Source organism: Cygnus atratus, chromosome 18 (assembly GCF_013377495.2).
Source record: "Cygnus atratus isolate AKBS03 ecotype Queensland, Australia chromosome 18, CAtr_DNAZoo_HiC_assembly, whole genome shotgun sequence".
NCBI classification, from domain to species: Eukaryota; Metazoa; Chordata; class Aves; order Anseriformes; family Anatidae; genus Cygnus; species Cygnus atratus.
In genome coordinates this window covers 7321713-7335542 of record NC_066379.1, presented here as the reverse complement: position 1 = coordinate 7335542, position 13830 = coordinate 7321713, and positions in this window count along the sequence as shown.

The window sequence follows — 13830 nt, the reverse complement described above, 5'->3', positions numbered from 1 at the left end:
AGAATGACTTCGTGTGTGGGGCAGTGGGTACAGCACAGGCAAGCTGAACCCTTTAGTAGGCAGCCCATTATCTGAAGTTATTTCAAATAAAGCCTTCCTATTTATCAGGCTCAAATCCGAAACTTTCCCTCGAAGAGTAGGTAACCTTAATGAACAGTCTGGAAACAGTCTGAGATTCTGTGAAGCTTCTGATATTTATGAATGATTCAAGGCCTATTGACCAAGTCTTCAAAACTCCTAAAGCAATTACAAGCCAAGTTAAGTGGGAATCATCATCTCTTGTCCACGTCAAATAGTTCAAGTTAAAAACTCAATCTATGCTAGGAATACATGAGAATCCTTAGAAATCCAGACACTATGCTGGGTACAAAGATATATGTGAATCAAATTCACAAGTAGGAGACTATTCACAAGTATGACAACTATTTCATCTACCTTCAGAGGATTCTTGGAAGCTGCAAGTCAGACAGCCCCTCACGTGAAGCAGATGGAGTATGCAGCAAAAAGACTTCACGGTAGTGAACATCTTTCCATTTGTCAGATTAAGGGCATTCCTACTTAAGAGGATTTGCTAGATATATTAACTCTGAGCAATCACTCCTGGGCTTCTGGGATGCTTGAATTTAAGACGAGATATTTGAAGCGTTTTTACCTTTTCATAAGAATTATTTAATTAGTAGCCATTCCCAGCTGTGTTGAGATGTAGTCTGTCTAAAATTATCCTCTCATTTTGTACAATATTCTAAAAAAAAAAAAAAAAAATCAAAAAGTAACAGTACATACAGTTCATCTGCAGGCACCTTGCGGTAAATACTTCTGCACTATACAGCCACACTTGTTCCGAAAAGAAATCAAATTTTCTTTGTCATGAACACACCAGTCTGCCTCATTTTTCTCAACTGTCATTTAGAAACATCAAAATGGCTGCATAACAAATGTTACAAGTCCCTGACCCACCAGACTCTGACAGCAGTTTCATAATATTTTCCTCTTGAATCACACCTCCTTGTAAAAGGTGAATACATTCTGACATTTGTTCTACTATTCTAATCCCACTGAACCAGCTGCCAAGCATGCCTTGCATTCTTTTTGTCTGTTGCACATCTACATACATCAAAACAAGGAAGAGATCATCAGGAGAAGGGTATTTTTAGAAACTTGCCCCCCAATAAGATTTCTAAAACATCGTAACTTGTACTCAAGTCAAGAAGGACCTAACAAAACATGCTGAAGTCTCCATGAAAGTATCAGTGTGCAGCTTTTTAGTGGCATTTGGGACATGTTCGGGTCAAAATGCTCCTGAGCTACAACCTTCCTCAGAAGTTCAGGGTCCTAATCTAACACTCCCGTCAACAGCAACACTCGATTACCTTTGCAATAGCAAATGCTTCACTCATACCAGCAAGTAATTACTGCTCTCCCTTCCACCCTGTCTTCCATGCAGCGTTTATGGGGAAGAGGTTTATGTAAAATTACCATTTCTCATTACCAGAAAGTTCCCAGTTATTTCCATTCTACCTTTTCTGTCAAAAGAATTTGGTAGGTGGGACTCAGAAGCACCACAGACATGCTTCCAAGTAAGCGCAATTTATCCCCCAAGGCATGGAAAGGTCTGTTATATCCTTTCTACCACTGGAATCCTCAAGCAATCGTGAACCCATTGTCCAGCAGCAGCTCACAGATCTAATAACTGCTGTGTCTCAGTACAGGGCAGGCATCGCCAAGGTATCTTTACAGCTGACTGAGGTGCTGCTGGCAAGATTGGGGAAGGGCAAAAGAACATATTTGATTTTATTGAGATCCTAGAGATTTTTTCCCTACAGAAGCAGACCTCAGTAAGTAAATAATTGCAAATATATTCAAATACTTTCCCTGCTCATGTTCTCCATGCCAGCCTGAAACAATACAGCTCTATTTCCTTAAAAGCCTATGGCATGCAACTGATATCGGCAGAACTTGGCAGAAGCTTGGCAGAGCTGCTTCAGCCAGGTCAGATTTCTCAGAGAAATCTCAGCGGGTCACAAGGACACCCTAAGGCTCATGGAAGTCTGGGATGGATGTACCAATAAATTATGGCTCGATGCAGGCTCCCAGGCCATAACGTAACACAGACTGCAATTTGAGAAGGGTATTACGGTAACCGTGTTTCTGAATGCAAAATATTACCAACAAACTCAGCTACAAGGACCAGTAATATTGTGAGCCAGAGATCCTTAAGTGGGCTACTCACCAAACTAATCACGATTGGAAGGAGATTCATTGCATACCAAGGAACAGCACTCAGATATAAAACTGCAAAGCCACAGAGAAAAGGGGCATGAAGCTGAGTGAGCCTGGACTAGGCTGCAGTAAGAAGGGCAATATTCAAATAGAATTTTTGATCTAAATAACAAAAAATAGTTTATGGTACGTTTCCACATTCTACTCAGCTCTGTGTTAGTGCTTCTTCATAAAAAAAAAAAAGCATGCAGTATAGAAATGCTGTTGTATGATAAGTTGATAGAGAAACCAACCTAATATTCTAGCTTCTATTACGGTTATTCTAGGAGTACTTTCACATGCAAGTAAGTATGTTGCAATATACCAGAGACAAACAAAGGTAAATAGAAAAAATCCAATTAAATTAGAGAACCACAAAGGACACATTCAGTGACCAACAAATAACCCATAAAGCACTACTGGAGGTCAATGAGCATTGCTGGATATCAAATGTTGAAGGGAATCAGAGCTAGTGGTGAAAAAACACACCACAACAGTGAAAACTCTCTTATCTGAGAGAAAAATGTACCTGCACATTGCTGTATCTGGAGTGCTTAACTAACATGGGCAGCACCAGACTGATTTCTGTTTATACAGCGGGTCAGCTACTGCTGCTGTATTAAGAAGTAGTGTTATCCTGTTTTTTTTGTGTTTGTAGCATTTTAGAACATGTTGGTTTTTTTTTTCTTTTCAGCCAGCACAACAGTCTGGGTTTGTTGAAATCTCTGTAACAAATAGAAGCGCAATATGAGGTTATGCTTTCAGAGCTTCTTGGTCATGTTTCCTAACAAGAATGGAAATAATTGACACGGTGTTGTACGAAGCCTGTTGTCTTTACCAGCCAAGTTGAGCCCAATCAGATAAGCACTTTTTAGCAGAATCCATTATGGTACCAAAGTTGCTTTGCTCAGTAAAATAAACAAAACTACAGTATAGAAATCACACATCATACTTGCAAAAGGAACATCTTAACTAAGAAGCCAAAGCCTTACCACCAAGTAACGTCAGCAGGTTGGGTCTGCTGCACAACTGGAACACTGTCTTGGGAGCAAATCACAAATATCGAGTCAGCTTGGTTTTTTTTCAATGAACTCATCATCCAACATCACTGGCAGTATCAAGCACCAGTTAGTAAGTGACCATTCTACCTAACACACTCTTTTCCATAAAACAAGCTAAAGTAGTGTCAGTCACATAATTCACTTTGCCTGTTCTCATGTTCCTCTTTTTGTACGAGTACTTCATCTTTCAGTGCTTTGGGGCAGAACATTGTATACACATCTGTATTAGTAATGCACCTACCTCAAGAGGCCACCCGCTCTGTTTGGTGTATAGCATCTTCAAAATCAGCCAAAAACATGGTGCTTGAGCCACCATGCACGTTTCCCTAACTCATCCTCAGCAGAAATATGACAGCAAGCTACACTTACCAAACACAGCATGTTCCCCCTTCTTTCTGTGAAACCCTCTTTTGGAGCAAAATAGAACCAGAGTTACTTGTGTGTTTTCTTATTGCCTTCCTGCTACTAGAAACAGCTGTTTCTTAAAAACATACAACAATAAACTATCTCCTGTTTCAGCTACCATAGGGCCAAATATTGTCTCTAACAGTAGAAGCTGAATAATTTTTGTGAGTTTAAACTAATAGAATGGGTAGTAAAATACTCATTCAGACCTACAGTGCGATATTCCCTGGGAGGAAGGAATATTCTGTTCCGCTTCACAATACGTTTTTCTCAAGCTCAGGTTCCCTGACACAAATCTTCAGAACAATTTCACCATAGTTGCTCTCAGTATTCTTGCATGTATCTGGGAATACTGGAAAGCTGCATACCATTTCAGTGTTTTAGAACCTGACAGTCATACTAACACATTGGCCTTGTGGAGTCCCTTGCCTTAACGAGGATGAAAGTTCTGCGATGCAGGATGCATCATTTTGTTCAAGGCCAGTAAGGACTGAGTAATTTTGGAGGTAATACAAATCCTGTGAGACCTTTCATTTACTTCATTACCCTGGATAACATCAGCATGGGTAGCTATATTCATCTTAAGGGATATCCCCTGCAGTTTCAATAGGATGTACTATCTTCTTCACTTCCTCTCCTGAACTTTTCTTTGGTTGCACTATTACCCTAAGGAGTAAAGCCATTTCTGTGAAGCTGAAACAGCCCTCCTCTACTGGCAAACACACCTTCTCTTCGAGCCTTTATACGTACTTTCTTTCTATGCCACATTTTAACATGTTCTTGCTACCAATCTTCTGCAGTTCTGTACCAGCATAGCATGCAGCAGCAGCCAACTATTCTCAATTCCTCCTCATTTCCCTTCTCCTATCAGCATTCCTCATAGAGCATCCAGCATATTAACATTCTTCCTTGAAAATCATTTCTTAATAGCTTGCCCTTTGGACTTCTAACTGTATAGTAGGATCTGCTTCTAATCTCTTACCATACCATAAAAGCATCAGAATTCAGGAAAGTCACCTGTGATTGAGTACAGCTAAATTCAAGAAACAAAGCCAGGTGGGCTGAAGCTGGTCCCAGGAAAGGGCACCAGATCTCTGTCCTTCTGATAATTAAACAGAAAGAGGAAACTGGAAAGAGTCTACATGTTAAGGTAGATACTTTTAATATACTAGTTGGAACTGTGTGGCCCTACTTACCCTGTCCAGGTACGGCTCAGATAAGGCAAAGAGAAAGGAATCTTACTCAGAGTTGTGAAAGGGATTCATCCCGATCTTCTCACAACCTGAGATTTTCTGCTGTTCTGAGAACAACGCCACAATCAGTGGGTCTGAGCTCTAACACAGAGGTCTGTACCAAGACAATATTATTTCCAGATGTTTTGTTTCTACTAGCAGCACTTCAGGGAACACTGCAAGTCCTTTAAAGACTGCCTATTGACTTCAAAGAGAACAAGTTTACTTTTTTTTTTTTTTTTTTAAATATGTTTCAGTTTATTTTCAGAGGCACTAGCAAAAATCCCTAGGAAAATTGCAGTAAGGCTGAGGTGAAAGCCTGAGAAGTGCTTTGGGCAACACCTGAAAGGGGAGAACCCCAATTGTTTAGTAATAGCAGTGATGTTAAACTTGCCCCAGGTTGAAGAATATCATTTTGTTAAAGCCACCTTCCTCCCATCAAAACAGCCTTGAGTTACTAGGCAGCTCAAAAACATTTGCACTGCATAAAGGGATTTGTTCTGTTGTTTTTTTCCTTATCAAAAGGATGGTAAGAAGTTGAGCTGCAGGCATGGGAAAGGTGCCACATCAGAGCAAGGGGGTTCACATCACTTCAGGAGCAGACATGAAAAAATGAATTCAAAGGCACAGAAAAGTCAGGTTAGCAACCTCAACATGCAGGGCTCAAAAACCTTTAGTCTACATACACACTCCAGGTATCAAGTTGTGAAGCCTACCTGGTTCACGGCCTTTTTTGAGGAAAGCCCACCTGGGATAGGTTTTGGCTAGTGACAACCCAGCAATGGTCCTCACAAAAAGAAGAGCTGGCAGCTTCCTGCCCTCGTGGAGAAACTTAAACACTGCTTCTGCACATGAATGAGCACAAAGCCCTAACTAATGCTCATCATAGCACAGAGGAAATGGTAACAAATCACAGAATTGCAGCAGGTGGAGAAGAAATGATAACAACTCACTCTGAGCAACCACTCCCAACTTAGCCTGGGAAGCCATTTTGTGGCATGGACTTGTTTCCCCTGTTCTCTCAACCAACATTTACTAATCTCGCATCATCACTTAGTTAGGGATCAACAAAAGACAGTAACTAAGAAACTAGTTGCCAAAAATTCTGTCTAACCAGAAGTCACCTTCAAATTTGGGCTGGGACTGCACAGTGACCAGCTGCTTCCTGTCACCTTAACAACTGCTCTGCTGCAGCTGCAGGTTTACGCACCTTGCCCTTTCTTACACTGGGAGAAAACAAGCCCCCAGTCATTCACATATGACAGAAGATTTTTAGTGTTTAACGCTACAAAACAAGCTATGTTAAGACAGTATTTGTATTTTGGTAGATATGTTTCTTGCAGTTTTAAAAAAGAAAATAACATTATCACATGAGCTTCTTTCCCAAGTCTCCTACGTACAGAACTAGCACAAAAAGTACCAACTGCAGACATTCAGGAAAGTGGCAGAGAGAAGAAAGGATTCGCAGAATTCTGCTAAAGCACTTTTTAAAGATCTGATTGAATTTTCCCCATCAAAGGGGCTCTGTCTGTAGCAGATAGCTTTTTCTATCATTCTGCCACTATAAAAATACCTCCTTCTAAAAAAGCATCACAGATTCATTTTTTTTTAAAATATTTTACTATCTCTAAACTAGCAGGCATATTAAATAGACTGAATTTCAAAAAAAAAATAGCAGGAGATATTTCAGGAAGTCTAGTGAACTTAAATATATGGAAACAACCTGTTTTTTCAAGAGTGGGGGGAAGTAAGGTGTGGCAAGATGTTGCTGTTCTTAAGGATGCTTTTGAATGTTTCTGTTAATCCAGGTTGGAAGCAAACTTGCTTTTAAAATACACATTCCCTTTATAAACAAAGTCAGTTGGATTTTTTAAATTTTTTCTGTATTAGACAACCACACGCAGAGGGGGATTTCTACTCTGTGAAATCTTTTCAAATGTTGTGGATAGTCTCAGGTGTGTAGCCTTAGTATAAATGGGTAATACTAAAAGGTGCCTTCAGGCATAGCCTTGAGCTATGGGAAATAAAATGCACTGCGTGCAAGCAGCTTCTGGCACAGGGGAAAGGGGTCAAGGGAGCAACCTGAAAATTCAGGCTCCTTCTGCCTCCCCAGGTTCAAGTTTTTCCTTTAACTTCCTTTTCCCCAGGGAAAATTCATTTGCATCTGCCTTGTGAATCCCAAATCCTTTGCTAGCAAGTGGCTTAGTTACAAAGAAGTCAAAAGAAAAATACAGCGTGGCCCCTATTTCCTCTCACAAGTCTTTACACAAGACTTCACTAGCCCCCAGAAGAGAGCACAAACGCTCTCCCTTACTCAGATACTCGTATTCCAGCCCAGTATAGTCCTAGGTGACTCAGGAAAGCAACCTACTGTGTCTGCTAGGAGCAGGCAAGAGACCGTGGAACTTTATAACGCATTTTTGTTCAGGAACAGGTAGCTCAAGCCCATGTGCAACTCTATGAAGCCACTAAAGAAAAATGTAAGACTTGGAAAATGCCTCCTCACTTTCCCCGGGGGATACTCTGCAGTTCACATGTTTATTTTTCAACTGACTCAACTGAACACTTCCCTCATATAAAAGACAGGTTGGTGTCGCCCCTCCTTTCTGAGACTACACTGTCGACATTAATTTAACCAAACAAAAAGTTTTAGTTAAGCTAGCAACGCTGAGATCCAGCCATTAATGAAAAGAACAGAAACCAATGCTTACAGACAGCTAACATGCAAACCTAGAGGTAATTCTCATGATCCTACTGCAACTCTGTAAATGCAAATGAATTTGTCTGCAACCATAAGCTTCCAGAAGTGCTTCACTCACCTCCTCCTGATGTATCATCTCTGCCTTTCCTGATGTCCCCAGGTACTGGACACCAAGAGTTCGTACTGTATTGCACTGCAGAACACAACTGGGCAGCCCTGCCTCGTGCTCTGTGTGGATACTCTGTAAGCAAGGGCAGTCACTGGAATCAGCTTTCTCATAAAGGATCCTTGCCCTCAGTCAAGTTCTCTACCCCATCACAACTTGATCTTCAGGCTGTGATGAACTATTCAACCTGTCTCTGAGCCTCCATCCCATTAACACAGCATAGGTAACTCAGAGGACACGGAGTACCAATCACCCTAACGTGGGAACCATACTGTGCCCCTGCACTGTGCAAAATCATGCCTGATGGGTTTACGTAGGTATAGGCCAAGGAGAGTATAAGATGGATAAATTCTACCATGGTGCAATGAAATTTGTGTTTAGGACATTATTCATCACAAATGTATTCTGTCATACAGTGGCATGACAGATGATTCATCACTGTATGCTATCAGTGCAATATAGCATATAAAGAAGCAACGGCATCTGGAGGAAGATTTCACCTGATTTCCCTTAAAAGTTGCAGAGCACTCTTGTTTCTCTAATGCTTGATCATCAGCAAGCATCTCTTTTCACACAGGGCGCTCTGATTGCACATTAGATGAAAACCCACTTAGCACTGTATCCACAGACAGGGCAAGACTTGTTTTTCATTGCAGGGCACAGTAGTCATAGTATCTTCCTCCCTATGTTGATACAATTATCATCTTTTAAATAGAGTTCTACCATAAATTTAGAAGTTACAGTACTGCTCCTTCCCTTCGGGGTCTCAGGACAAATCTAGATTTACCCACTCTCCGCTCCAAGTTGAAGAAAGAGGAACAGGAAATAAAGAGGGAATATGGAGGTTAACTATTTGAACTTCCCTGTGAAAAATAATCTACTCATCTCCTCTTCTTCACCATTAACTCGCAAGCTTGTGTTAGCCTCAGGTTCACACAGACAGTCTCCACATGTACCTCAGACTCTTAAAAATTACACAAGCAGTCTGCTGCTCCATACAGACACCGTCTGAGGGAGCTCTGTGAGAAAATACTCTTCTTCCCCCCTATTCAACTGTATTTATTCATTTGGTTTCATTTTCTAGGCAGAATATTTAAACACCTACTGCTAATATTTTTATTCAGATATCATCCTCAAAATGAGATGGCAAACCCCAAGCATTTAGGCTACCATCTCATTACTTTTCCTTTTCTTCTTCTGATACTGTTTGATGCTAGACTATTACTCAACAACTCATGCCTCAATTTCTCATGTTTCAGATGAGACTATTAACATTTATTCTTCTTAGAGAATGCACTGAGCTTTGCAAGAGAAAGAAAACAGAGAAGCTTGAAAATACAAGCATTACTGAAAGCTGATATCTCAATATCGTAACATATGGCTGTCTGTGAAATTAGACATTAGATATATTGTGTCACCTAAAGATTTTTTTATTTATTTGCCTAGAAGTGATTTATACAGTTTTCTAAGTATTTTTTTCTCCAAGATATCAGAAATAAATCTACTGTATAAGCCAAGCAAAACTTCAATTCTTCAAAAAAGATAAAAACGCATAAAATGTCATTTGTGATTGTATTTTAAAATCCTTTATATGAGCTAGCAGACTGTACAACAGATGCAAGAACACAAGAGGATTCAACCAAGACAAGCCCACACATCAAGACAGTGTCAGTGTCACAACTTCTCTTTCCCTCAAACCTAAGACTGAAAAATAGGAGAGAGATCATTCTTTTCAAACTACACATGTATTTTAACAGGGAAAACAGTGAGTTCTTCCCAGAGTTTTTCTCTTAAAATAATTGTAATGATCGTAACTTCAGAAGAGAAAATACATCTTCCTCCCTAGGACAGGATCAGGGCATTACAGCTAATAGTATTCCATCTACATTACAAGGGCCACCTGCTAAATTTATGTGGGAACTCATAAAAACAAAGTTTGGTGTAACGAGGACTGCTTTCTAATGTCAGTTATCTTCTCATCTAGAACACATAAGAGTAATTTTGCCAGAGCACTGGCATTACACACAGAGCAAACTAGTACTTACCCCAAAGGATTATTATTTTTTTTAATGTGGTTGAAATCCACAATCATTATATAAAGTCAATACATAGTTACTATAAATAATTTTGAGTTCCTGGGCCAAGCACAATTGTTAATGACTTTGGGATACACACAAACCTTTTTTTAAGTGATTATTCTCCTGCATTGTTCCTGACGGAATGGCTCCATTCCTCTCCTGGAATCAAGCTGAAGATGTGGAGATAAAGCAGATTAACAGACATTTGACATCCAACCAACACTAATTGAGAACCCTGCAGAACACAAGCTGAGTACCTAAGGCAAACTGAAGTAAGAATGAGTTGCTTTCTGCATGTTGCCATCAACAGACCTGGACTTTCTGGACTCACTTCTACCACTTACATCATTTGCAAGTAGGTGGTTTACATGCATCTTGTACTGAGGCATGACGCTTTCCTGCTGAGGAGATGGAAAGGCTTCTGCATCTTTTCAACTCCCACAGAATTTCTACAAGCAGTCTCTGTGCATCAATTAAAAGGGTTAACTTTAATGTAACCAGCTTTGGCAGCTGTAAGCTTTGCAGATGGGACACTAGAACAGACCAAAATATTCAAGAACTATAAAAAGCTCCGTATCTTACACGAAACATATATACATGAGCATGCATACATACGTGCTTGCGCTGATCAGATGACAGGCTTAAACAATATTCATCACACGCAGAACTGCTACGAGTGGGTTGTTATAATATGTGAAATTATTTGACATTGTCTGTCTGCTCCTTATGTCTTCACCCTGAAGGATGATCCACATCTTCTCCGTATGCTCATGAGTTTTTTCACACTAAACAGAGTGGTACACTAAATTTATTGTTGGTGGCAAAAAAAACAGGTTTGTAAGCTAAACAGGCTTGATGTTGATGTGCTGTTCATGTTAATGGCATGTTTAGCAAACACACTGATCTGGAACTTCCATCTTCTCTTCTGAATTCCAGCAAACGTTTGTGACATTTCATTTTGATCATCAGACACTGTTTTTCCCTAAAAATGGGGATCTGCCTTTCAAAAAGTCTACGGAATTTCTGTACATTCACTACTTTTGCCTTTTTCAGACGTTTAATATGCATACTAAATACAGTATCTACATTCATTTCACGTGTGTCTTCAAATTAAATGTCAAGAATACCCAAGAGAACAATGTAAATGAAGTCTTAGCCCACAGCACCCACTATCTTTCATTCTTATTAAACACAAAAGAACAAAAAGGTTAGTACAAATGTTGATATTTAACCAAAAGGGAACATTTTTTGTGCATATTCATGAGGTGTTAACATTAGCACCTTTTTTGTTCTGCCCAATGAGTTCAGTGATAAATAGATATAGAACATGGTTGAACATGGTTATTGAAAATAAAGACGTTCTGGTAGCTAGCCAGCACATCAATTGATTTTACATGCTTGGTTTTTCTGTTTCATTTTTCACTTCTACCTCAGGTAATGAATTTTCAGAAGCAAACATGAGCAATTCATTGTAAATACACAATTGCTACTTGGAGTGGTGTATCACTTTTCTTAGTTTTCCTTTTACAGGTTGCTTAAATTAGTAAACTGTACACTTGAAAAAACATTGCAACATATATTCTTTTATATATTTTCTATTTTATATCTTTTATATTTTATATATATATTCCTTCATATATTTTTATTTTCCAGTGAAAAACTTTCGTATTTTCTTCATTTCTTGTGATATACAGTATCAGAAATCCTTAACAATCTTAAGAACTGCAGTTTTCTGTATGATACAAAGATTGATTCAATAATATTATTATGAATAGAAGTGAATTCACTGTTTTTATTACTTAATGCTACCAGAATATGTACGTAAATGTGTAAATTAAAAGTTTTCATAGATTTTGAAAAAAAACATAATTTAGCTCAAAACCTGAATGAAGAAGCATATTGCACATATACTCTTTACTTATTCTTTTAGTTTTAAAGTCATCTGAACACGCAGCAAAATCATGTGCTGCCGAATAGCCTAATACATAATCCCACATGAAGAAGACCATTTATAAATGCCTGGCTAAACTGCAATTCCTTAGCTGAAACCTAGTTAGCAAAATCTTTTAAGAGACAAATATATTAGCAGAAGATTTATTTTACTCACCAGGGAGCTCTGATTCACAAAAGCAGAATGCGCACATGGCCAAACCAGGAGATGTAACTATTTCAGCTAGAATATCTGCGTGGCTACAGTGCAACCACTTGACCAACCTGCAATTCTTTTCCTCCTTCCACGTAGGGCATGTTTTATTTACTGTGTAGGGTAATTCAGAGTAGGGACCAACTTACTACTCCTGTATGCAGCTCCTATCTCGAGAGGTGCTCTGATAACACTTGGGAATGGTGGATGCTGATGAAATACAAGTAAAAATTATGATAAATTGATAAAACCATAAAAAGTAATTGTCTCATAGTTCACTGCTTGACTTAATATTAATGTATAACAATATAATATTTTTTATAATTTCTCTTAAAATAAATTCTGAATCGTAACACCGCTGATGGGCCTTCATTTCTAACTAAGAAACATATGCAGATGTGAGCTGCTTCTGATGCTATATACGCAGGTCACGAAAGCCCAGGTACCCCAGCACCATACTGCAATTTGCAGTGGAAATACTCCATTGCTGCCCAGACAGTAAAGGGCACGTAATTTAGTATCTCTGCACTGCAGTTGGTCACCTATGCAATTTACTGTCCCTGACTCTTTGCTGGTTTTGTTGCTTGAATCCGTAAGTTTGGCAGGGTAGGGCCAATCTTTTAACCTGTGACCAGACCAATACCTTTCACAAGAGAACACCAGTCTCTGAACCAGTCCCAGGCACTACCACAGCAAGGGAAACAAATAAAATAAAAATTAACTAATCTGCTAGTGCCATTTTCCTTCTCACCATTTCCATTCTTTCCACCATGCTTTGTCTTTAGCTTATAACTGACTTTGGTCACTTAACATACTCCGCAAAATATGCCTGTTAAAGAGGCATTATTTTGTTATTTACTTCAAGCGCTACTAGCATTGAGTGGCTGAAATGACTGATAACAGAAAAAATATCAGTATTAATCTGATGCTGCAGTGAAGATGGCAACAAAAAATACTTGAAAATCTTTCTCTGCCCCTGCAAGGTCTGAGCTCAAGTATTAAAATCCTAGTAGTAATTACTACTAAATTACAGATTATTTTCTCCCTAATGTTGTATGATTCTATTACAAGCAGTAATTGTCAGAAAATGGATTATTTTATCATGTACACAGCCTGCCACCCTCATAGCGGCCTGCACCTTACCTGAGACACAGCGCTGTATCAGGAGGACAGGGCCTGTACTAACTGCTCACTGCCAGACTGTGTGTTCATGCCTTTCATATGTTTTAAATTAGACATTGAAGATGTAGGCAAATACTACGTAAGGCAGCATTTCGTGACAAAAATAATAATAATAATGATTTGAAAGTAAGAAGAGAAAGAACAAACCTTTAATAGTCCAAAATTTACAGTAAGGCAATTCTTTCTACAGGGAAATGGCTTTGCCAACATTTACCATAATCATAACTCGCTTTGTTTCTTAAATCTGCCTCTCAGAATTCTTCAGAATGCCGAATACTTTTGGAGTGGCCCGAGGCTCCACTTTGCCGCCGCCTTTCTCCGTGCTCCCCCCCGCGGCGGCTCCAGGGCGCGGTGGGAGGGCGCGGGCAGCTGCTGGCTGACAGGGCCGGGACAAGCGCCAGTCACCGCCACCGCCTATCAGCCCCACAGCAGCCCTCCAAAAACACCCGGGCTCCATAGTTCCAATCAGTCACACAGAGAGGTTGTCTCCGTATGTGAAAGAGTGTTAAGACGAAAACAACACAAAAAAAAAATTAGAAAAATCCCAAACAGACTGGCAGCTTTGGGGCTTTCTGGGGCTGCAGATGCTCAAGGGTGCAGGGT